Here is a 27,264-nt window from a genome sequence, read left to right as displayed (position 1 = left end):
AACTAACTGGAAGATCCACTAGGACCACGGATGTCCTGCAAGCGTGTGGATCGCCTTGGGTAGCGATGTCCGGAACGGGTCTGAATATTTGGATTGGGATCTGAATCTACTTCTGTTTCTGGATGCTCTGCATCATATTCCCATGGATCATAAAGTTCAGTTGTTTGAAGAAGGGTCGAAATCGGTTGATAGCAAAAGCTATCGCTCACTAGTAGGGAAGCTACTATATGTAACTGTGACCAAACCTGATATTGCTTTAGCAGTAAGCAAAGTTAGCCAATTTATGGACAAACCAACTGAGGTACACTGGAATGCAGCTATAATGATTCTCAGGTATTTAAAATCTTCTCCTGGAAAAAGGTTATTATTCAAGAAAGGTAAAACTCTGGAGATAGTGGCTTACTCTGATGCTGACTATGCAGGATCTGCAGTGGATAGAAAATCTACCACAGGATTCTGTGTTTTTGGGAGATAACTTAATTTCATGGAGAAGTAAGAAGCAAAATGTGGTTTCTAGGTCGAGTGCAGAATCAGAATATAGGGCTATGACCCAAACAACTGCTGAATTAATGTGGGTTTGTACTGTTTTACATGATCTTCAGGTGAAGGTTTCCTCTCCTATGACCATGATATGTGATAACAAGGCTGCCACTTATATAGCGAACAATCTTGTCTTTCATGAGAGGACAAAGCATATTGAGGTTTGCCACTATGTAAGAGATATGGTTCAAGCTGGTCATATCACTACCAAATATCTAAAGTCGGAGGACCAAGTTGCAGATATGTTTACAAAGCCTCTTGCTAGACCAAATTTCTCAAAATGTTGTGACAAGCTGAGCATGATTGATATCTATGCTCCAGCTTGAGGGGAAATGTTGAGATTAAGAGGTTTTAAGTTTAAGTTTTCTTAAACTGTAGGATATTTGATATTTCTTGTTTAATGAGGGACTTGTATGTAAATTTTTACATTGGCCTCTCTCTATTTAACATAGAGATTAGCCCTAATCAAAATGAACGAGTTCTCTCTCAGCCGACCTCTCTCTCTCTCTCTCCTCTCGTCTGCCTCGGCTCTGGTGCTCCTTATTCAAGTCGCCACATTATTGAAGTAACATATTGGCTCTACTGCAATTATAGCCAAAACCACTCTATGAAAGGATTACAGATAGCTACAGAGATGTGTGTTAATAGGTCAGCAGTTTATTGTATTATAGAAGTGCCTTAGGATTGGCTGGTAGTTTAGTTTTTCGAGATAGATTGAATGCATTTCTATTATTTTATTTGAGAAAGCTGAATTGCAGAAGCCAAATTTATTTGTAGTGAAAATCCAAAAGGATAGGTTCACAAGCGGTCTATCAAATGCCTGATGTAGGTTAATTCGAAGACAATTTTCAACTTGGGGTTAAAATTCCGAAGTCATGTATTCATGGTTTAATTGTGATTTTGCTACATCTTTTTAACCTTTATGTATTTTATATCATGGTTTGTGGTAAGTATGTGATGTTAGATTTTTTTTTGCTTAATGCTATGTCACATGGGTGTGGGTGCGGCACTTTCAAAAACTTGGGTGCGGGGGTGCGGCAAAAAATATATATATAATTTGTGCAGGGGAGGGGTCGAGCTGCTGAGTTGTGGAGCCTCATTCAGAGTTTTTGCCTTTGCAGAAAGGGGGGTCCGGGGAGCAGCGCCCCCCAGAAGATTTTTTTTTAATATAAAAATTAGACACAAATGACCCTGGGTGTGGTCAACGCACCTAGAAATTGGTTGACTGCACCGGGTGCCGCACCCGCGTCGCGTAGACGCGGGTGCGGCACCCGGTTTGCCGAGTCCCTGTGACATAGGCTTAATGTTATTTTGTGTTTGCATGTGAAGTTTCTTCCCCTCTTGCTAGTTGTGAATTAGAGCTTAGGAATCTACTCACTTTTTGTAACTGCTTTGGGGTAGAACAATAATAGTTTGGCAGTTTTTTCATGTCTAGTATACACATTCTTTTATTGGTGCATATTAAGTGCACAAAAGCATGTTGACAGTTGAATGTGATAAAATTTAGTTTCGGTGGTTAGTTTTAATTATCTGGGATATTATCTTCCCCATCCGGTTCTTATAGCTCTTTGTATTTAGTTCATAATAAATTGGATGGACTGTTTAACCCTCCATCTGTATATTGCTTTGGTGTGAGTTTTGCTTAGCATCCTTTAGCATAAATCTGTTGAAAAATATTATCTTTACTACTTTTCAATTGTTATTATTCTTTTATTTTTCTTTTCTTTGTTTGCTTTTCTGTGTTTAGGTTTGATAAGGTTAGAGTTTTTTTTATAGATTCAGACTTTTTGCAAATTTTTTAGATGCTATGAGGCAGAGCAAAAACTTGAGAGGGATAGACACCCAATAAACAGTAGAGAAAAGCACAATCTTTTCCCTGTGAGTTGCTAGTAATATTTTTTTATTTTAATTAAATGAATATAGTGTAACTTTTATCCTTGGTTGTGCTCTTTTTATCATGTGAGTGATTTTATCCAATATTTGGCTCAAGGTGGTGTCATGGTTATCTAATAATTTGTACTTGTGTGCAGGTTGAAATTAGTGATGTTACTGCAGACACTAAAGATAAAGATGAGATTCTAGAAAGTGAATTTTTTGACACCAGACAAGCCTTTTTAAGTCTCTGCCAGAGGAACCATTACCAATATGATACTCTACGCAGTGCCAAACATTCTTCAATGATGGTTCTCTATCATCTCCATAATCCAACAACACCTGCTTTTGTGACTACTTGTAACATATGTTACCATGACATTGAGGCAAGTCAAGGATGGCGTTGTGAGACCTGCACCGATTTTGATGTCTGCAATGCTTGCTACCAGAAGGATGGTGGCATTGATCATCCTCATAAACTGACAAATCTGCCATCTACAGCCGATCGTGATGCTCAAAATAAAGAAACTCGGCAAAAGCGAGTATTGCAGGTATTACACCTAGTTTTTGCTTGCACAATACTTGCTGTTGGATTTGTACTTTATGCATTTTTTTTAGTTAATATATGTTGCTGGTTTTAACTGGTAAGTTGATAGAGTTAGTAGATATTATGTGTAGGAGAAAGATTGATATTTTATGTCTACAAGAGACCAAATGGGTAGGTGAGAAAGCAAAAGTGATAGAACCTTGGGGATATAAGATTTGGTATACAGGAATAGGAATGGAGTAGGGATTGTTATGAGCCGTGAGTTTATAAATAATGTAGTTAAGGTTCGTAGGAAGGGTGATAGGATTTTACTTATTAAATTAGTATTAGGTACGAATATTATTAATATTATTAGTGTTTATGCACCTCAAGTATGTTTAGATGATTCCATTAAGCGTCAATTTTGGAAAGATTTAGATGGAGTAGTACAAAAAATATCTTATAGAGAAAAGCTTTTCATCGGCGGTGACATTAATGGACATGTAAGCATTAGTAGAGATGGATTTGAGAGTATCCATGAAGGCTATGGTACAGGAGAAAGAAACGAAAGTGAAGAAAGGATTTTAGATTTTGGTTTGTCCTATGATATGATCTTAGCAAACAATTGGTTTAGGAAGAGGGAGTCTCACCTAGAAACATTTAAAAGTGGGGTTAATAGGAGCCAAATAGATTTTTTCCTACTTAGAAAGAGAGATAGAGGTTGTTGCATCGATTGTAAGGTTATATCGGGAGAAAGTGTAGCTACACAACATATAGTCTTAATTTTAGATCTTAGAATTAGACAATGCCGCAAAAGGGATAGACATATGATAGATCCTAGAATTAAGTGGTGGGAACTGAAAGGAGCTAAACAAGGAATGTTTGTAAAGCAGGTAGTTAATGAAGCTGATTGGTGTCTTGAGGAGGATTCAGAATCAATGTGGAATAAGACCGTGGGTGGCATGAGAAAGGTGACTAAGAAGGTATTGGGTGAGTCTAAAGGCGGTGCACCGCTAGGTAATGATACATCATGGTGGAATGAGGATGTCAAATTAGCTATTAAGGTTAAAAGAGAGTGTTATAGAAATCTAAGTAAGAGTCGTGATAATGAGAATTTGGAGAAGTATATGATAGGAAAGAAGGAAGCTAAAAAAAGTAGTTCGAAACACGAGGGATAAGGTTTATAACGAGGTTTATGACAAGTTGGATGCCAAAGAGGGCGAGAAGGATATTTATAGGCTTGCAAAGATGAGACATAGGAAATCGAGGGATCTAGGTATGGTTAGATGTATCAATGATGAAACACAAAGGGTTTTAGTCAAAGACAAGGAGATTAAGGAGAGATGGAAAGATTATTTTGATAAGCTATTTAATGGAAGTCATTCTCAGGATCTTGGAGACTTCTCCATTCATTTTCATGAGATGAATCGTGACTTCATGCGCAAGATTCAAAAGAAAGAAATTGCAGAGGCTTTAAAGAAAATGAAATCAAGAAGGGCAGTTGGCCCAGATGGTACACCTATCGAGGCTTGAAAATGCTTGAGAAAGAAATGTTTAGAATGATTGACAAATCTTTTTAACAAGATTTGACGGACAAATAAGATGCCTAATGAGTGGAAGAAGAGTACTTTGGTGCCTCTATATAAGAATAAGGGTGATATACAAGATTGCACAAACTATCGTTGTATAAAACTCATGAGTCATACTATGAAACTTTGAGAGAGGGTGATTGAGTCTAGGTTGAGGAAGGTTGTCATGATATCGGAGAATCAATTTGGTTTTATGCCTGGAAGATCAACTATGGAAGCTATACATTTTCTTAGACAACTTATTGAGAGATATAGAGAGAGGAACAAAGATTTGCATATGGTTTTTATTGATTTGGAGAAGGCATACGATAGAGTACCTAGGGACGTTCTCTGGTGGACAATGATGAAGAAAGGTGTTTCTCTAAAGTACATTAATATAATTAAAGATATATACGAATGAGTAGTAACCAATGTCCGCACTTGTGGATGGGTGACAACCAATTTTCCTATAACGGTTGGGTTACATCAAGGATCTGCTTTAAGCCCTTTCCTATTTGTTATAGTGATGGATGAGCTTACGAGATCAATTCAAGAAAATGTGTCATGGTGTATGTTGTTTGCTGATGATATTGTTTTGATTGATGAGTCTAGAGCTGGGGTTAATGCTAAGTTAGGATTATGGAGACAGACATTGGAAGCAAGATGTTTTAAGTTGAGTAAGAGTAAGACAGAATATATGGAATGTCGGTTTGTTGAGAAACTCTGTTTTGATGTCACATAATATGATACACTGTCGTATTTGATTTTATATGATATGATAATATGTCCTCTTGAAAAATGTTATATTATGACTGAATATGTTTTGCCATAAATTTAACGAGTATTTGATGCAAGGATATCTCACCCAAAAAGGATGGAGACTTCCTGTTCAAGTACAACTAGTGCAATCATACTTCTTGAAGAAAAAGCTTGATGAGTCATGCATTCCTAAAGATCAACTGAAGAGATCGGCTACCTCAAGATGAAGATTTTTTTCTTCTTTAGAGTCATATGTAACAGAACCTTCAGGAATATGCATATTGCATATTACATACTCATTCATAAAAACTATATCATAAAAGTATACGATAGTTTCAAAAAGCTCCTTTTTGAAAACTAATAATTGTACCTTCTTACAACCCTTTATAAAAAAATGTATTTTTGACATGATTTCAAAATGTAATAATTGTACCTTACATCATATACAAGACAACATGAAAAGAAATATAGGAAAAAGACAAAACATGAAATCGGCTACATAAAGAAAAACAAATATAATATGTTTTGAAAAGACTCTAGTTACCATCTTTAAAGAAATGTTTTCAAATATAGGAAAAAGACAAAACATGAAAATCGGCTACACAAAGAAAACAAATATAATAAAGGTTTTGAAAAGACTCTAGTTACCTTTTTACAAACCCATAGAATGTGGACTTACTTAAAGCCATCATTCTCTTTGTATAGCATTAAATACCTCCTGTAAGAAATCCTTGTTAAATATCCTTCTCAAGAATGCCGACTTTCTTTTAGTCCTCATTCTCTCTGAAGACTTTGAAAAACACAACATAAAGAAAACACTTGACATGACTATGTACAAATAAATATCTCAAAGCACTCATTGTACTTACACTCATTTAAAGTAAAGAAGTACTTATGTACCTCAAATCATTAATTAGAATAAAGACAAAACCACAATCCAACATTCAATGTACTATTGTAAGAAATAGACTTTTTACATAAAATATGTATTACCTAAAATATTACAACGACTAGTGTACCCTATATTTTACTTTTATGGAAAAAGACTTTTTCGAATTTCTTCAAAGATGTTTTTGAAATGACATATCATTTCACATCTCAAGAAGGCTACGATTTCAAAATGTAACGACTACTTTTTTAAAAGCTATATAAACACACTCAAATAAACTATTCAACATGGAATGGAATGGACATGTGAGCTTACAACGAGAAAAATTCCTATTCGATATTTGAAAAGAGAGCCTTGAAAAAGAAAGAGAAAAAGAAAAGAAAGAAAAGAGAAAAAGTCAAGTATAGCTCTTTGACAAAAAGTATCCTCTGAGTGACAAATAGAACATTCTGAGAATCCTTCATTCGTGCATTCATATCATTCTGAAGGTTCTATAGGAAGTATTGTAACTCTGTTATTCACTGTTTTCCTTCTTTGTTGAAAGAAGTACACCTCTGTGAAAGAGGGTGTTCCCCTTCTCTGTTGAGAGAAGAAGACCTCTGTGAAAGAGGGTGTTGTCCTTCTCTGTTGAGAGAAGAAGACCTCTGTGGAAGAGGGTGTGCCCCTTCTCTGTTGAGAGAAGAAGACCTCTGAGGAAGAGGGTGTTGTACTATTTATCCGGTGACTCGGATGTTATAGTGGAAAGCTCAAGTGGTTTGCTTGGGGACTGGATGTAGGTCTGGGTATTGACCGAACCAGTATAAATTCTGTGTTTTATGTGTTGTGCCTTATTGCCTGATTATTTTATTTTATCGAGCTTTATCGAATTTCACTATTCACCCCCCCTCTAGTGGAATTTCATTTGGTATCAGAGCAGGTTTGCTGGTTTCGACATAACAAGTCTTCCAGCACAAATGGCATCTACCTTTTATGCTCGTGATATTGAAGGTCAACACGCATCTCGTCCTCCTTTCTTCAATGGCTCCAACTATGGATACTGGAAGTGCAGAATGGCTATATTTCTCAAATCCATAGATTTTGCTGTATGAAAAATTGTTGAGCATCCATACACATCTCCATCCGCAGACTATAACTTATGGTCTGTTGAAGAAAAGAAAATGGCAAACCTAAATGCAAAGGCTATGAATGCCTTATATTGTGCCATTGATCAGAACGAATTCAATAGAATATCTATATGTGAATCTGCATATGATATTTGGCAGTCTTTGGAGGTTATTCATGAAGGAACCAACAAAGTGAAAGAAGCCAAAATCTCATCTCTTGTTAGAAAATATGAGTTGTTCAAAATGAACAAAGATGAACCCATCACAGAGATGTTTACCAGATTCACCAACATCACCAACGATCTGAAATCTCGGGGTGTAACATATTCCCAGACAGAAAAGGTGAAGAAAATCTTGAGATCTCTCACAACTGATTGAGAGAAAAAGACTACAGCTATTGAAGAAGCTCAAGATTTATCTAAGCTTACTCTAGACGACTTAATAGGCAATCTTATGGCCTATGAAGTCCACATGAAAGAAAGAAGGGAAGAAGAACAACCGATAAAGAAAACTCTAGCTTTCCCAGCTCTATCTGAGAATGAAGACTCAGATAAAGAATCCGAAATTGCGCTACTAACCAGAAAATTCCAGCGCTTCATGAGAAGGAACCGGCTTCCAAACAAGCACAAGGAAAGAAAAGATCCTAAGGAAGATCTCATGTGCTATCAGTGTAATAAGCCAGGTCACTTGAGGCGTGACTGTCCCCTTCTCAAAAGAAAATCCAAGACCGAGGAACCAAAGAAGAGGTTTTTCAAGAAAAAGGCTCTGCATGCTCAATGGGATGACTCAGAACCATCCACCAGTGAAGGGACAAGTGATGATGAAGCCGAAACTGCAAACATGTGCTTCAGGGCAAACGAAAGCTCTGTAAGTGAAATTTCTGATTTTTCCTTTGAAGAACTTCTAGATGCTTTTCAAGAACTATTTAAAGAATCTAGAAAATTAAGCTCCAAAAATAAAACTTTAAAATCTGAAAATTTAGAGCTTTCCTAGAAAAATGAAAAACTCAGCAGTGAAAACTCTGAGTTGAAAAAGAAAAATCTTCTTATTACTTCTGAAATCTTATCTACTAGCTTCAAGACTAAAAATCTGCAAGTAGAAATCTCAGAATTAAAAAGTAAAACTGAAAACCTTATGAAAACGGTTTTCAAGTTTACTAAAGGAAAAGAGAACTTGGATAAACTCCTATCTTCTCAAAAAGTCTCTTTCTACAAGAATGGTATTGGCTACTCTCATTTCAACAAGCCTTCTTGTATGAATCAAAAGACCACTTTTGTGAAAAGCACGTCTGAACCAAATAAGGAGTATTATAATGTTAATTTTTTTAACTCCTCTAAGGTTGTAGACAAACCCAAATCCAAATGGATATGGGTTCCAAGGTCTAACAAAAAGGGACCCGATTGGGTACCAAAAAGAAATTTTACTTAATGATTTGCAGGATCCAAACAAGAAGAACAGATGGATACTAGATAGTGGATGTTCAAAGCACATGACAGGACATCCAGACCTTTTTGTTGTTCTTCATCATAAAGAAGGAGGAACCGTCACCTTTGGAGATAACAACAAAGGTTTGATAATTGGCATTGGTAATATTGGTAACATAGATAAACCTCTTATCAAAGACGTTCTCCTTGTTAAAGGCTTAAAACATAACCTACTAAGTATCAGTCAAATGTGTGACACAGGTTATAATGTTAGCTTTAATCATGATGCATGCCTCATAACAAACATCAACGAAAACATCATCTTAAAAGGTATAAGAAAGAATAATATATATGAACTATACCTAGAAAACATCACAAAACATTGCCTTATAGCTAATAATGACTCTCAACATTTATTGCACATGAGAATGGGTCATGTAAATTCTAAGTACATGTCTAAATTAGCTAAAAATAAGTTAGTACGTGGGTTACCCAAAATATCTTTTAAAAAGTATTATTTTTGTGATGCATGTCAATTAGGAAATCTGTCAAAATCTTCTTTCAAATCAAAAAATATCATTTCAAGCAAAAGACCTTTAGAGCTTCTCCACCTGGATCTTTTTGGTCCTTCTAGGGTAGCTAGTCATAATCACAATAAATACGTTTTTGTCATTGTAGATGACTACTCAAGATTTACTTGGGTAATATTTTTGAAAAACAAAAGTGATACGTTTTGTCAATTTGAAATTTTATGTAAAAAATTACAAAATAAAAAATCTTGTTCTATTGTTAAAATCCGTAGTGACCATGGAGGAGAATTTGAAAATGAACTTTTTGAAAATTTTTGTAACTTGCATGGTATTTCTCATAACTTTGCATTTCCTAGAGCTGCACCTCAAAATGGTGTAGTAGAAAGAAAGAATAGAACCCTTCAGGAATCTGCTAGAACTATGCTCCAACACAATAATCTTGCTAAATCTTTTTGGGCAGAAGCTGTTAATACTGCATGCTACATAACAAATAAAGTTTTCATTAGACCCTTATTAAATAAAACTCCATATGAACTATTCTATGACAGAACTTCAAGAATAGACTATTTCAAAGTCTTTGGTTGTAAATGCTTTATCCTCAACACAAAAGATAGCCTAGATAAATTTGATGTTAAATCTATTGAAGGCATATTTTTAGGATATTCAAGTCATAGTAAAGCATACAGGGTTTTCAATAAGTGTTCTAAGTCTATTGAAGAATCTATGCATGTTAGTTTCTGTGAATCTATTGATCAATCTGTTCATAAGCAAACTAATGATGATGATGTTGAAAGTACAGATTTATTTTTAGATAACACAGCTAAGTCTAATGAAGATGATCATCAAAGAACATTTGTCGATATCAAAGATCATCCTCAAAAGCAGATTTTGGGAGAACTGACAAAGGGGGTTCAGACTAGAGCTCAGCTAAAACGGATTGCAAATATGGCATTCATTTCTCAACTTGAACCAAAGAAGATTGATGAAGCCATCATCGATGAGTTTTGGATGCTAGCCATGACTGAAGAACTGAATCAATTACAAAGGAATGAAGTTTGGGATCTTGTACCAAGACCAAAGGATCATCCAATCATTGGGACAAGATGGATCTTCAGAAACAAGCTAGATGAAACATGTAATGTTATAAGAAATAAGGCAAGACTAGTAGCTCAAGGATACAACCAGGAGGAAGGTATTGATTTTGATGAAACATTTGCTCCTGTTGCTAGACTTGAATCTATTAGAATGTTTTTAGCATATGCCATATGCAAGCTATATGGATTTCAAATTATATCAAATGGATGTTAAAAGTGCTTTTCTAAATGGTTTTATAAATGAAGAAGTTTATGTAAAACAACCTCCAGGATTTGAAAATGAACAATATCCAGATCATGTTTTCAAACTCAAACGTGCTTTGTATGGTTCAAAACAAGCACCTCGTGCTTGGTATGATAGACTTAAAACCTTTTTGTTAAAAACTGGTTTTTCTGTAGGCAAAGCAGACACTACATTATTTGTAAAAATAGTGAATAATCATACCCTAATTGTTCAAATATATGTAGACGATATCATCTTTGGATCTTCTAACAACACTCTTTGTGAAGAATTTTCTAAGTCCATGCAGAAAGAATTTGAAATAAGTATGATGGGAGAACTCGCCTACTTTCTTGGACTGCATATTAAGCAAACCAAGGATGGAGTTTTCATCAATCAATCTAAGTATGCTCGTGAACTTCTGAAGAGGTTCAACATGAACTCAACTGCTTCAAAATCTACTCCTATGAGCACTACTACTGTTTTGGACAAAGATGAAGATGGTAAGTCTGTTGATACAAAGGTATACCGAGGTATGATAGGATCACTTCTCTATTTAACTGCTAGTCGTCCAGATATTATGTTCAGTGTTTGCTTGTGTGCTAGATTTCAGTCAAATCCAAAAGAATCACATCTTAAGGCTGTAAAAAGAATAATGAGATATTTAAAAGACATAGTTGATTTTGGATTATTCTATTCAAAATCCTCTACATTTGATTTAATCTCATACAGCGATGCTGACTTTGCTGGAAGTAAGTCTGACAGAAAAAGCACAAGTGGAACATGTCATATGCTAGGGCACTCACTTGTATCATGGTTCAGTAAGAAACAAAACTGTGTATCCTTATCAACTACTGAAGCCGAATACATTGCTGCTAGCCTAGCCTGTACACAAGTTATCTGGATGAAACAAACCTTAAAAGATTTTGGTTTAAATTTTGAAAATACAACTATTTTCTGTGATAATACTAGTGCTATAAACTTATCTAAGAATCCTATTTTACACTCACGAACTAAGCATATTCAAATAAGACACCACTTCTTAAGAGAACAAGTCTTAAACAACATAATTAAACTGGAATTCATACCCACTAATCAACATTTAGCAGACATATTCACTAAACCATTGAAACATGAAGACTTTACACGAATTAGAAGAGAACTTGGAATATGCAAACTAAGTGACTTATAAATTAATCACACTTATAATAATACTTCTTATAGTTTTGTTAAAATCTTATTTTAAAGTTTTTCTTCTTATCGATTTTTGTTAGTCAAACTAGGTTTCCATATTCACGTACACTTTAAACTCTTATAAGACACATTCTTTATGTCTTTCAACTTGTCATCTTTCAAGTACACATCCATTATGACTGCTTGTCCTATCTCCTCTCACTCATATCCATAAAAACTAATTATATTAAAAGTTATCATAACATTGTTCACATCACTCATCTCATAACTCCTTTATTATTTTTGTCCTTTTGTGAAAACTTCTCTTACGATAAATTGATTCACCTTCAACATGATAACATATTAGTTTATGAGAACTCTTGCTTTTCAAATTATTAGTTAAAATCGAATGTTTATTTTGATTCTTTTACCTTTCTCTAAAGAACTAGTTGCTATGATCTCACGTAAATTTTTATTATATCATCTTTTATATCATAGCCTAAAGAACTATCTATTATCATCTCTTCATGCTTTACATCTTTTACAAAAAGTATCATAAAAACACTTGTACTCTACCCATTAGTACGTTTTGTATCACCTTTTTATCTATCTATCTCTCTCTCTCTATATATTATACGAAGCTCCTTCTCATATATTTTATATCTCTCTCCAATCGAGACTCATTAAAACCTTGTCCTTCATATTTTTTATTCTCATTAGTACCTTTAGTACTTTCTCTCTCTCTCATACGAATTGAGCCTCCATTCTTGTCAATTCGTGTTTGTGACTCCTTTACTAGTTTAAAACTTAACTTTATTCTCTAACAACTATGAACTTCCTCAAATCGAGTTTCTTTAAAAATATGTTTATCAAATAAACAATAACTCATGTCAATCATAACTTTATTTTATGTCTTTTATCTCATATCAATCATGATTTTTTATTACTTCTTATCCTACTCGAAAATCCATATATGTCATCTCACTTTTCTCTATGACTACTCTCACTCCTTCCTCACATATCCACAAAAATAATTCTTATATAAGCAATTATTACTCTTCACTCATGAATATCTTTTTGTCTCATTATCTCTCTCACCACTATTCATAGTCAAAGTATGTCCCTCTCATATTTACGTATACTCATAAAAATCACAAATGTGAAGACACATTAATCATGACACATTTTTTTAAGGCATTCTTTTCTTTCCAAAATGTCATATCTTTCAAACCACATATTCGTATCACCCTTCTTTATGTCTATTCATTCTTTTTCCACACATATCAAAATATATACTTATTAAATAACAAATTATTGCCTCTCACTCACTCATCTTTGTTTGTCTTATTCCAAAATCACTCTTCACGAATTTGGAATGCTTCCACATCAAGTAATATCATGTAGAAAAAGTTGTTTGTTTTATTAGGCCATTATTTTCTTCACTCTCTTCAATATGACACTCCATACTCAATTCATGACATTTCACACCACTCGATAAACTCTTCCATAGTATATTTGTTCAAATCTATGTCCTTCTTAACTTACATACCAATATGATACACTATCTTCCACCATTGATTTGATTTGTCATTCACAAGCCCCTTAACTTACAACTCACGAATTTCCTTATTCAAACTACAATCCAAAAATCATTCACTTCCATTGTCATTCAATTATTGTCACAATTATTTTCTCTCTTCTATTTAATCGATTGGTTTATTCCTCACCAATACCACTCGTAGCTCACTATCTTCATACATACCTTCAAACTCGTTCATCCTCTCTCAACTCTCTTTTGCAATGGCTTCCTCCTCAAACTCTATAATCACTGCCACAGATCTTAGGTATCCAGATCTTTTTCATGACTACAACTTACTTTGTTCTCGACCCATTCATGAAGGAAAGTTGGTTCACTATGAAGACTTCATGTTATTTGACCTAGACAACTCTCTCCCCGAACTCAAACACCTACTAGGATCTTCATCCCAAGCTGCCTACTATCCTGAACTAGTTCGACTATTCTATACAAACTTTTCTTCTGATCATGAACAAACTACCATCACCACCAAAGTACGCGGACGACTGATGTTCTTCGATGCTTCCGACCTAGGTAGAATTCTAAACCTACCTTCCACCGGCACAGACCTCAACAACATAGTACCAATCGAACGATCGGTACTACCAATCGAACGATCGATACTTCGAAAAATTCTTCTCTGCACCAACTGCTACCCACTTCCCTGGCACATGAGGAATCTCCAACCTCATGCTCAATTACTTGCCCAGATTCTTCTCCATAACATCTATCCCAAGCTTCCCCGCAAGGGATTAGTTTCACAAAAAATCTCTCTCCTTATCTACGCAATTTTTTCTTCTACTCCGATAAACTGGTCCTCCATTCTTTTCGACCTTTTTATTCGTTATAAAAAATTCAAGCCTCTTCTTTTCGGGTGTTTTATAACTCCCATCCTAAAATACTTCAAAGTACCCCTTCACAACGAAGTTATCCTCCATCCCTCTCAGGTCCTCGATGCTACTACCTTCAATCTAAGGTCCCTGCACCTGCCCGGCTCTGATGAAGAAGATCCAACATCCACCTTTAATTACTTCCCTGCTCTGATGGATGTCCAGCGTTCTCAGGATCGTATTCTTCGCCGTCAAGCCTCGTTGCAGCAAACTCTACAGACCCTCCAGTCGGATCAAGTCAACCGAACACATCAACCTACTCCACCTTCGGGATAAACTTATTTTTTTTACTGTAATATTTATTATTGGTCTGTAATAACTCTCTTACTCTGATCCCTTCCTTTTTGTCTATGACAAAGGGGGAGAAAACCTGCCTCCATTATTGGAGAAATACTCTCTTTAAACATTTTTCAATGTTTTATAATATTATTATTTCTATGCATAATGTCTTTTTGACAGGGGGAGCATATTTTGTCATCATCAAAAAGGGGGAGAATGTTGAGAAACCCTGTTTTGATGTCACATAATATGATACACTGTCGTATTTGATTTTATATGATATGATAATATGTCCTCTTGAAAAATGTTATATTATGACTGAATATGTTTTGCCATAAATCTAACGAGTATTTGATGCAAGGATATGTCACCCAAAAAGGATGGAGACTTCATGTTCAAGTACAACTAGTGCAATCATACTTATTGAAGAAAAAGCTTGATGAGCCATGCATTCCTAAAGATCAACTAAAGAGATCCGCTACCTCAAGATGAAGATTTTTTTCTTCTTTAGAGTCATATGTAACAGAACCTTCAGGAACATGCATATTGCATATTACATACTCATTCATAAAAACTATATCATAAAAGTATACGATAGTTTCAAAAAGCTCCTTTTTGAGAACTAATAATTGTACCTTCTTACAACACTTTATGAAAAAATGTATTTTTGACATGATTTCAAAATGTAATAATTGTACCTTACATCATATACAAGACAACATGAAAAGAAATATAGGAAAAAGACAAAACATGAAATCGGCTATATAAAGAAAAACAAATATAATATGTTTTGAAAAGACTCTAGTTACCATCTTTAAAGAAATGTTTTCAAATATAGGAAAAAGACAAAACATGAAAATCGGCTACACAAAGAAAACAAATATAATAAAGGTTTTGAAAAGACTTTAGTTACCTTTTTACAAACCCATAGAATGTGGACTTACTTAAAGCCATCATTCTCTTTGTATAGCATTAAATACCTCCTGTAAGAAATCCTTGTTAAATATCCTTCTCAAGAATGCCGACTTTCTTTTAGTCCTCATTCTCTCTGAAGACTTTGAAAAACACAACATAAAGAAAACACTTGACATGACTATGTACAAATAAATATCTCAAAGCACTCATTGTACTTACACTCATTTAAAGTAAAGAAGTACTTATGTACCTCAAATCATTAATTAGAATAAAGACAAAACCACAATCCAACATTCAATGTACTATTGTAAGAAATAGACTTTTTACATAAAATATGTATTACCTAAAATATTACAACGACTAGTGTACCCTATATTTTACTTTTATGGAAAAAGACTTTTTCGAATTTCTTCAAAGATGTTTTTGAAATGACATATCATTTCACATCTCAAGAAGGCTACGATTTCAAAATGTAACGACTACTTTTTTAAAAGCTATATAAACACACTCAAATAAACTATTCAACATGGAATGGAATGGACATGTGAGCTTACAACGAGAAAAATTCCTATTCGATATTTGAAAAGAGAGCCTTGAAAAAGAAAGAGAAAAAGAAAAGAAAGAAAAGAGAAAAAGTCAAGTATAGCTCTTTGACAAAAAGTATCCTCTGAGTGACAAATAGAACATTCTGAGAATCCTTCATTCGTGCATTCATATCATTCTGAAGGTTCTATAGGAAGTATTGTAACTCTGTTATTCACTGTTTTCCTTCTTTGTTGAAAGAAGTACACCTCTGTGAAAGAGGGTGTTCCCCTTCTCTGTTGAGAGAAGAAGACCTCTGTGAAAGAGGGTGTTGTCCTTCTCTGTTGAGAGAAGAAGACCTCTGTGGAAGAGGGTGTGCCCCTTCTCTGTTGAGAGAAGAAGACCTCTGAGGAAGAGGGTGTTGTACTATTTATCTGGTGACTCGGATGTTATAGTGGAAAGCTCAAGTGGTTTGCTTGGGGACTGGATGTAGGTCTGGGTATTGACCGAACCAGTATAAATTCTGTGTTTTATGTGTTGTGCCTTATTGCCTGATTATTTTATTTTATCGAGCTTTATCGAATTTCACTATTCACCCCCCCTCTAGTGAAATTTCACGGTTTAGTAAGCAACGAAGTAGTGATGGGAGTGTAGTGAAGCTTAGTGAGCAAGAAATAGCGATGGATGATTGTTTCAAATATTTGGGATCTTTTATTCAAAAGTATGGAGAAATTGACGGAGATGTAAATCATAGGATAAAGGTTGGGTGGATGAAATGGAAAAGTGCAACTGGAGTGTTGTGTGATCGTAGAATGCCAGTGCAGTTGAAGAGAAAGTTTTATAGGATGACTATTAGGCCCGCTTTACTATATGATACAAAATGTTGGGCTGCCAAAAGATATCATATTCAAAAAATGAGTGTAGCTGAGATGCGTAATCTTAGATGGATGTGTGAAAATGCAATAAAAGATAAGATTCAGAACAAGGAGATACGTAAGAAGCTAGGCATTGCACCTATTGAAAATAAGATGAGAGAGATGAAAAAGATGAATAGTGTTTCGGGTCTGGATCCTGTACCAGACCCGAATTCACTCATGCATTAGCCCAGACCCGAGTTCATTCCTATATAAGTCTGTTTTTTTATTTGTATGTTTTTTATTTGTATCCGGGTTCGGATATTACACCAGACCCGACCCGACCCACTGTGTACACTTAAGTGTATTAATATAGGCATTAGGTCACGATTTCTGTAATGAAGAAATCGTGAGCCGCAACCCCCTCTCGTAATCTTTTCTTTGTCTCTCTCTCTCTCTCTCTCGTTTTCTCAATACAGGTACCAAGGTGGAATTCTAACATGGTATCAGAGTTGAGATCTGTCTAAGGGCCGGAAAAGGTTTTCGTCAGGTGCGACAATCGGAGATTAGCACGTCTTCATCTTCTTCTTTCAGTGAACCCCCTTCATCTCCTTCATCTTCTTCAGTCGAAGCATCAAAAGCCGAAATCTTTCAGCAAGTCCTCTCCATCCCCTTCAGCCGAACCCATCAACAGGCCAATCTGAAGCCCTCATCTCCTCTAAACAGGTTCTGACATCCAATCAAAATTTTAAGGGTTTTTTTTTCTCTTCTTTCCTTATCTACTCTTCTTTTTTTCTCTTCTTCTTCCCTCATTCTTCTTCTCTTTTCTGAATTATTTTGTGCACCCACACCTCAAGTGGGTCTGTTTCTCTCTTGGATCTGAGGCTCACGTGAATTCTGTTCACGCGAACCCAAACCGTAAAAGGAGTGGTTGTGTTTCACGTGAATCGCTGAAATCGACTCACGTGAAACACCAGACCAATCACGATCCATGTTTCATTTATTGATATTGCCTGTTTGACATTTCTTTATTGCTTGTCTGTTCGATCTTCCTGGGTCCACCCTTCTCCTCGTACTTGCACATTCAAATATATGTTTATTGTATAGTTCCCTTCCTGATTCTTATTTCTGCAAATATATTTAACATGTGAAGGTGTTTTTCACACGTCGTTGAATAGCAATTTTCACAAGTTGAACCTGAGTTCCTGCATCCTCTGATTCTGACAATTTATGACCCTCTGTTCCAAAAAAAAAGGGTTAGAATTCTTGTGGATACTTCTGTTGATTCTAATTCTCAATGGATTCTTATCACTCTCAATCAAACCTTTCTTCAAGTTTTCTCAACCAGCTTATTTCTGAAAAGTTAAACACCACAAATTTCTTGATTTGGAAGAGACAAATTATTCCTTTCATAAGAAGTCAAGGCCTCTTAGGTCACCTAGATGAAACCACTTCAGTCCCACCAGAATTTATCTCGAGAGAAGAAAAAGATGACCAAGGGGCGAGTTCAATCGTGTATGTCAAAAATGTTGAATTTCTCAATTGAGAAAGGAAAGATCAATCTGTTATTGCATATATCACATCAACTCTGTCTCAAGAAATTCTCGTTGCCATTCCTGACAACTGTACAACGCTACAACTTTGGGAACGACTGGTTCAGACGTATTCGCAGGCTTCTCAAGCAAAAGTGGTTTTTCTAAAAAGGGAATTTCAGTTGCTAAGAAAAGATTCTATGACCATCATGGAATATTTGAACAAGATAAAGATCATCACAGACCAGCTTGCAGTTATAGGGTGTGTCGTTAGTGATAATGACATGGTGCAACACACTCTGAGTGGATTGGGATCTGATTACAATATGATAGTTACATCACTACTATGCCGTCTTGTTCTTCCCACCTTCGATGAGTTACGAGCCAAATTGATCCAGTATGAAATGACTCTGAAAGGATTCTCTGAAGAAACTCATAATCATCCAAATACTCAAGAAGTTTTGACCACATGAGTGACTTATGGTAGAGGACGGGGACGAGGAGGACAAGGGCGAAGTGGACACGGAGGGCGTGGTTTGCTTCCCACTCCAAACATGTCAGCTCATGCGCAGGGACAAAGATCCATTCCTACTTGCTTCCTTTATAACAAGAAGGGGCATATCAAGGCGAATTGTTGGCATAATCCAAAGAATAAAGGAAAGGGTCAGCAGACAGAAAACAAAAGAAAGTTCACAAATACTAGAGAGTGGAGAGATTAAAGATTTGCTGATATCTGCCTTGTCAGAGTTAAAATTGAAGCAGAGTGATGAAGGCACATGGTTTGTCGATTCAGGGGCAACAACTCATGTAACCGACGATGCAGGTAAAATTTCTAACCATATTCCTTATTTCGGAAAAAGTATGATTGTCACTGGAGACAGATCCCACCATCCTGTTTCTCATGTTGGAAAGGCTGTCATTCCCATGTCACATTCCACTCTTACTCTTTCTGATGTTCTTCATGCTCCTGACATTAAGAAAAATATTGTCTCCGTCTCCAAACTTATTGATGATAATAATGATTCAGTTGAATTCACTCTCTTCTCTGTGCAGGTCAAGGACCTACACACGAGGGAAACATTCGCTGAAGGAAAGAGACGAGGCAACATGTATGTCTTTGAAGAAGCTTCATGTCATGATGTTTGCCCTGCTCACCTGATTTCGAAGCCTTCGTTAGAGTCGTGTTCATCTTCTTCTTCCAGTGTTTTTAGTATCTCTGAATGTAATAAGCCATTCTTATGGCATAGTTGGTTAGGACATTGTGGGAGTCATTTTATTGAGAAGCTTGTTTCTAATAATCTTATTCCAAAAGAAAGTCTTAATGGGGATGAGAGTAGTCATAAATGTTCTAGTTGTCTTTCATGCAAGAGTCATGTATTGCCTTTCCATTCCATTAATAAGAGAGCTTCAAAACCTTTTGAGATTATTTGTTCTGATGTGTGGGGACCTGCCCCAATTGTCTCTGGGTCTGGAAGCAGATATTATCTAATCTTTGTTGATAGTTATTCTCGATACACTTGGATATATTTCATAAAAAATAAGTCATAAGTCTTCTCTTTGTTTCAAAATTTCCTTTCCATGGTCAAAAATCAATTTTCTGAGTCCATTCAATCTTTCCAATGTGATGGAGGTAGAGAATTCTCATCCCGTGATTTTATTTATTTTCTTCGAAATAACGGAATAGGAAGAAGGGTGTTCTGCCCTCACACTCCTCAACAAAATGACATTGCTGAACGAAAACATAGACATATTGTAGAAAGTGCCATGAGTATGCTTCATGACAACAATCTTCCCATCAACCTATGGACAAAAGCTTTTCATTCTGCCGTGCATGTGATAAATAGATTGCACATGGTCGTTTTGGAAAATAAGTCCCCTTATCACTGTCTCTTTGGAGCTCATCCTAGTTATCATGATCTGCGTGTTTTTGGATGTGTTTGCTATGTGCATATTGATCGGTCCCTAAGAAACAAGTTTCAGGACAAGGCCCAGAAGTGTAGGTTTGTGGGATACGCAGATGACTACAAAGGATATCAGTGTTATGATTCCACCAACAAATGTATCAGAATCTCAAGAAATGTTGTCTTTGATGAACAAAATTTTGATGACAGAGTTGATCCCATGAATATATCAACTGAAGTTTACTATCCTTGGTTGAGTTCAGAACTTTTTGCTGGCTCCAATGAAGCATGTTCATCAGATTGCGTGTAGCAAGAAAAAGAGATGTATGAGAACATTGAGACGTCGGGGCCACAGAATTCAGAGAAAGTACCGGGCAGATACAAAGGCATTGTCTATTCTAGACAGAGACCAACAACATCAAGCCATTCAGATCATGTCTCAGTCAGCAATCCGACTCCTTCTCACACTCTTGAGGTCAAAAAATCAAGCCGCATACGACATCCCATTGACAAGTGGGTTAGCTATAACAACTTCTCCTTGGATCTTCAACTCTTTTTAACTGCTCTCAATAAGGAAGATGAGCCCACTATGTACTATCAGGCAACCACTTCTACCAAGTGGGTAGAAGCCATGAATGATGAAATACAAGCCTTGCATGAATGTGGAACTTGGGAAGTTGTTCCCAGACCACCTGACAGAAATGTTGTCGGATGTAAAGGGGTCTACAAGATAAAGTACAAGCCAGATGGAACCATTGAACGATACAAGGCAAGGCTCTTGGCAAAAGGATTCACTCAAGAAGCAGGGCAAGACTATGATGAGACTTTTAGTCTGATTGTAAGAATGTGAACAATTCAAATTATTATTTCTCTGACTGTTGAACATGAATGAAAGTTGAGTCAGCTTGATGTAAAAAATGCTTTCTTGCATGAGGACTTGAAGGAGGAAGTGTACATGGAGCAACCCTCTGGATATCAAGAAAAAAATTGTAAAACTCATGTGTGCAGGTTAAAAAGAGCTATTTATGGTCTGAAGCAAGCATCTCGCTCTTGGTTTGACAGCTTCTCACTAGAGATTCAGAAACATGGATTTTCACTTTCCATGCTGGACCAGTCATTGTTTATTTTCAGAAGTCAGACTGTGACCACTCTGTTATTAATATATGTCGATGATATTGTTATCATAGGAAACTCTGCGGCCCACATCCAAGAAGTAAAAGACTTACTAGGTCAGAGGTTCAAAATGAAAGATCTTGGAGCTCTACGCTATTTTCTTGGTGTAGCAGTTGATAATCACGCTCATGGCTTGACACTCACTCAGCACAAGTACACCGTAGATGTTCTCAGCATGGCAGGCATGAAAGACTGCAAACCTCTGGGAACTCCGAGCGTGCTTCATCAAAAATTTAGCGCTCGCGATGGAAATCTGTGTGATGACCCCACCAGATATCGAAGCATAATTGGAATGTTAAAGTACCTCACATTCACTAGACCTGACATTGTTTATTCAGTCAATCAAGTGTCTCAATTTATGCATGTGCCACATACTGGACATATGGAAGTTGTCAAGAGAATCCTTAGATATCTGAAAGGGACTATTGGGGATGGATTGACATACTCACCACAACCATATGGCAAAGATGATCATAGACTCACTGTATATTGTGATGCAGACTAGGCAGAAGATCCTGATGAACGAAGATCTACATCAGGATATTGTGTCTTCATTGAAAGAAATTTAGTCTCTTGGAGCAGTAGAAAACAAAAGGCTATCGCTAGATCAAGTACTGAGGCTGAGTATAGATCTATGGTTGCTGCTACTGCCGAAGTCACATGGATCAGACATCTACTGACTGAAGTAGGATAAAAGATCTCCCACAATATCTTGCTATGTGACAACCAAAGTGCTATAAACATGTCATTCAATCCAGTATATCAGAGTCATGCTAAGCACATTGAGATTGACCAACACTTTGTGAGACAAAAAGTTGAAGAAAAAGAGATTGAGCCAGAGTTCGTCAATACTAAAAGACAAGTTGCGGACCTATTTACAAAAGGGTTAAACAAGGATCGTTTTTGGACGCTTAAAGGCAAGTTGTGCATGGTCCATAACCATGATCAACTTGAGGGGGGGTGAAAAAGGTGAATAGTGTCTCGGGTCTGGATCCTGTACCAGACCCGAATTCACTCATGCATTAGCCCAGACCCGAGTTCATTCCTGTATAAGTCTGTTTTTTTATTTATATGTTTTTTATTTGTATCCGGGTTCGGATATTACACCTGACCCGACCCAACCCACTGTGTATACTTAAGTGTATTAATATAGGCATTAGGTCACGATTTCTGTAATAAAGAAATCGTGAGCCGCAACCCCCCTCTCGTAATCTTTTCTTCGTTTGTCTCTCTCTCTCTCGTTTTCTCAATAGAGGTACCAAGGTGGAATTCTAACAAGAGAATTGTTTACGGTGGTTTGGACATATTCAGTGAAGGCCTAATGATGCTCTAGTTAGAAGGATGGAGAAATGGGAAAATATATTAGTTAAAAGAGGTCGGGGTAGGCCTAGGAAGACATGGATGGAGATGATAGGAAAGGATATGAATGCTTTGAACCTCACCGAGGACATGGCATTGGATAGAAATGATTGGAGGAGAAGGATTCATGTGGAAGACCCAAAATGATTTTCTTTTTGGTTCACATCGCCGACCCCAATTGTTTTGGGATGAAGGCGTAGTTGTTGTTGTATATGTTGCTGGTTGTTAAACCCATTCAAATTAGAGCTACTTTTTGATGAATATCATTCAATCCTATCTCCTTTTCTCCATAATTGTTGGGTGATTATCTTTAGGACGGTGAGCTGGATAGATGTCAGAAAGGATAATTTGCTGGTAGAAACCTTTACTAAGTGTATGATTTGAGTTTAGGACTTTGAATGGAATGCATACATTTCCACCTTGCACCTCTCTAGAAGTTTTAGTAGGATACTTGTTCACTTGATGAATATTTTGTTGTTTCCCCAACCCTCCCTTAATTTAAAAAATTGAATTAATGGTAAGTTTTATATGCAAACTCTTATACATTTTATGCTAGGCAGTTAAGCTATTAAAAGCATATGTGTTTCTCTTGTTAAATTATGTATCAACCTTGTAATCTTGTGTGTGTGTGTGTATATATATATATATATATATAGAGAGAGAGAGAGAGAGAGAGAGAAATACATATGTACTATGTGTATATATATATATATATATATATATAATATTTCTTTTTTGACTCATTGTTCACCTGAAAAAGGTATTTCTGTAAATACTTATTTTACGCATTTTCCATTTTGGAATATGATTGTAACTTTTTTAATTCTTTTATTTTTCTTCTTTTTCTTTCTTTCTTTTTTATTTTTGGTTTTTGTGCCACGTAGGGAGGCTCCCCAAAGAGTCGTTGGGGAGCCTCCAACGGTCACATATGTGACCGTTGGGGGCTCCCAACGACTCTCTTGGGAGCCCCCTATGTGGCTCCTCGTTTGGTTATAAATAGGGGCCTCTCCCCTCTTGTATTCTCATGGCTTTGAGTCAAAGCCCAAGCTTCTAATAAAGTTTGAATATTTATTTTTATGCCTTTGGTGAATTTGTGAGAGTTTGTGATTTTGTGTTTTTATGCACAAGTGTTCTAAGTATTCTTATTGTACATGTGTGCACATATTTGTTATTAAGAATATTAAGGTCTTGATCATAGTATCTTGTTGAAGATACTCTCACATGGTATTAGAGCCTCGTTTGAAGAAGAAGGATAGTGTGTTTGTTCATTTTTAAGTGCCTCAAAAAACGTGCCTTCAAGCTATTGTTTTTTGGAGTGGATCATCTTCTTTGGGCAATATTCTAGAAACATTCTTTATCAAGAAAGACTTGAGAAACCCTTGAGGTACGTATTGTTTTTCATCATCTCTCCTCTCTGATGGGTGAAAAAGACAATCATTTCTCTCTTGGGTTCAAACTCAATGGGTCCAACTATCATGTTTGGGCCGAAAATATGGAAAACTCACATTAAAGGAAAAGAGCTTTGGGGCTATGTCCAAGGCTCGATTACTGAACCGGAAACCAAGATAACCTCACTAGAAAAAGGAGATAAAAATTCTTCAAGGTGATGAAAGGACTAAGACTCTTGAAGAATATACGGAAAAGCATGAAGAATGGGAAATGGGGAATTTTAAAATCCTTTCTTGGATGTTTTCGTCCGTAGACACAATAATTAATGCAAATATCATCAAGTTCAAAAAGACTTCTTAAGCATGAGAATATCTTGAGAAGATGTATACCTCTAGGGATTTGTCTCATAAGTACTATCTCAAAAAAAGGGCGCTAACGCTTCAACAAGGGGAGATGACTATAAGAGAGTATTTTGCCGAGCTCTCTTCTATTTGGGACGAGCTTGCTATGCTCGAACCTAAGTGGAGTGGTGAAGCCATAGAGCTCCGCCGTAAACAATTGGAAGAAGATAGATTTTTCAACTTTTTGAATGGGCTTAGGCTCGAGTTTGAACAAATCCGTTCTTCTCTTTTATCCATTTTCACTTCTCCCTCTCTTGAATATGTAATTACTAAACTTAGTGGGGAAGAGACTCGGATGGGTATAAGCAAGAGCAACCCAAGTGTTCTTGCTACACCTTTCAACAATGAAGAAAATGAAGGTGTTAATGTCGTCTTAAGACCGGGGAGCAATTTAAGGACCTACAAGTCCCCTCACTTCAAGAATCAAAACTCAAGTGGTTAAGGATCAAAGAGGGACTATAGCAAGCTTACATGTCATTTCTGTAAAGAGCTGAGGCATATTAAACCTATTTGTCCAAAATGGAAGAAATTGCTTGCAACGACTATGACATCACAATTGGAGGAACGACCTTCATCGTCAAATGGGTCTCTTTCTCTTCAACAAATTGTAGAAGCTTTACAACCCATTCTAAAAGGAAGGATTTTCGGAGCCGCTATGTCTACTTCCTTACCACCCGGTAAGACATCTTGGCTTCTAGATTCTGGTGCATTCGTTCACATGACCCTGAGTGCTTGTTCTCTTTTCGAGTTTTCTAAAAATTCTTTTCCATCTTTTGTCTCAACGCTGGATGGAACACCTCTTGAAATTAAAGGAAAAGGTAATTTTGAAAAACAAAATTTCTTTATTCCAAAAATTCATCTTATACCAAAACTAAATTTAAATTTACTTTCGGTTTCTCAACTCTCGGACCATCGTTGCGATATAAAATTTTCTTCTAACAAATGTTGGATACAGGATCGCCGGTCCGAGAGATTGGTTGGGAAAAGCTCTAGGAGAGGAGATCTCTACTATGTTGATTTTCTTCAAGTTCCCAAAAATCAATTTTGTAATGTTGCTCAAAACAAAGATATTCATGTATGGCATAAGAGACTGGGGCATCCCAACATTGTTAAAATCTCTTATTTGCCTTTTATTAAACATCTTTGTAAAGAGGATTTTGTATGTAATGAATGTATTCTTGGGAAAATGAAAAGTATACCTTTCTCACAAAGATGCATGTTTACAACAAAACCCTTTGAAATTGTTCATTTCGATGTATGGGGTCCAACTCCTGTGATATCTAAAGGAAGATTCTCATACTATGTGATTTTTGTGGATGATTACACTAGATTTTGTTGGATATATTTTCTTAAACATAAACATGAAGTGTTTTCCACTTTTAAAACTTTTCATATGATGGTTTTAACCAATTCAATGGAGGTTTAAAAATTCTTAGATCTGACTCTGGTGGCGAATACCTTTTAAACAAATTCAAGAGTTATCTTGAAAGCTATGGTATCCTCCATCAAAAATCCTGTCCTAAAACCCCACAACAAAATGGGTTAGCTGAACGAAAGCATAGGCGTATCATTGAAACAACTAGAACCTTGCTCATTTAGCAAAATATTCCCAAAAAACTCTGGGCTGAGACAACCCTCACATCCGTCTATCTCACAAATAGACTTCCATCAAAAAATTTGAACAAGATTTCTCCATTTGAAAAATTGTATGAGAAAGAACGTGATTATAACAGATTAAGGGTTTTTGGATGTGAATGTTTTGTTCTTACTTATAAAAATGACAAACTTTCCCCAAAGGCCATTCCTTGCACCTTTCTTGGTTATTCCGAAATCCAAAAGGGTTTTCGATGTTATGATATCAAAAATGACAAATTATATGTTTCCAGAAATGTAAGTTTTTTGGAAAATCTTAGTGGTTTCGAAAACCTTGAATCTAATGACGAAAACGTAGATTATTCTTTTTTATTTGATCTGTTAACTGAAAGTGATGATATTAGTAATGATGAGTCAAATCAGAATGACTTAAGTGATAATGAAACCAGAGAAACCAGTCCTGTGTCCTCCCCATTTCCTCAACATGTTGATGAGGAACCTCCTAGGACTCCCATCACCTATACTCATAGAGATAAAAACACCTTCAGAAGTGCCTTTGAAAGATATGATGATGCTAGTAGGACTGCTCCTCAAAGTGAGGAGAACCTTCGTAGGACCGAAAAACATAGAAACACTCCTTCTAGGTTCATCTCATATGAATTCTTCTCACCTAAACATAGAGCTTGTCTAAGCGCCATTCATTCTTAATAGAACCTAGAAACTTCAATGAAGCACAAAAATGTTCTGAATGGATAGCCGCCATGGATAATGAACTCGGAGCTCTGAGAAGAGCCAAAACATGGGAATTTCAAGACCTTCCTAGAGGTAAGAAAACAATAGGGTGTAGATGAGTATTTAAGGTTAAGACTAAGAGTGATGGATCCCTCGAAAGATATAAGGCTCGACTGGTTGCAAATGGGTACAATCAAGAATATGAGATTGATTATGAGGAGACCTTTGCTCCAGTAGCTCGGATGGTTACTGTCCGATGTCTTATAACTGATGCCTCAATCAACAAATGGAACATCTATTAAATGGATGTTAAGAATGCCTTTCTAAACGAAAATTTAACTGAAGAAGTGTATATGAATGCTCCTTTTGGAATGTAGACTCCTAAAGGAAAGGTGCTTCGCCTTCAAAAAACACTTTATGGTTTGAAACAAGCCCCAAGGCTTGGTATGA

The 27,264-nt window shown here is 36.2% G+C and overlaps 1 long non-coding RNA gene across 1 annotated transcript; it reads left to right on the top strand.

Annotated features, from left to right (window-relative positions):
* Nucleotides 1-2,334: 2,334 nt before the first annotated feature.
* LOC149847552 (uncharacterized) lies at nucleotides 2,335-5,168 on the top strand. The gene is made up of 2 exons (XR_016430392.1): nucleotides 2,335-2,418; nucleotides 2,571-5,168. It is a non-coding gene; the product is annotated as an uncharacterized LOC149847552 (long non-coding RNA).
* Nucleotides 5,169-27,264: the final 22,096 nt, after the last annotated feature.

The sequence above is a fragment of the Nuphar pumila genome, chromosome 2, assembly GCF_984573655.1.
Source record: "Nuphar pumila chromosome 2, dmNupPumi1.hap1.1, whole genome shotgun sequence".
Taxonomy (NCBI): Eukaryota; Viridiplantae; Streptophyta; class Magnoliopsida; order Nymphaeales; family Nymphaeaceae; genus Nuphar; species Nuphar pumila.
This window is presented reverse-complemented; position numbering and strand designations above follow the sequence as displayed.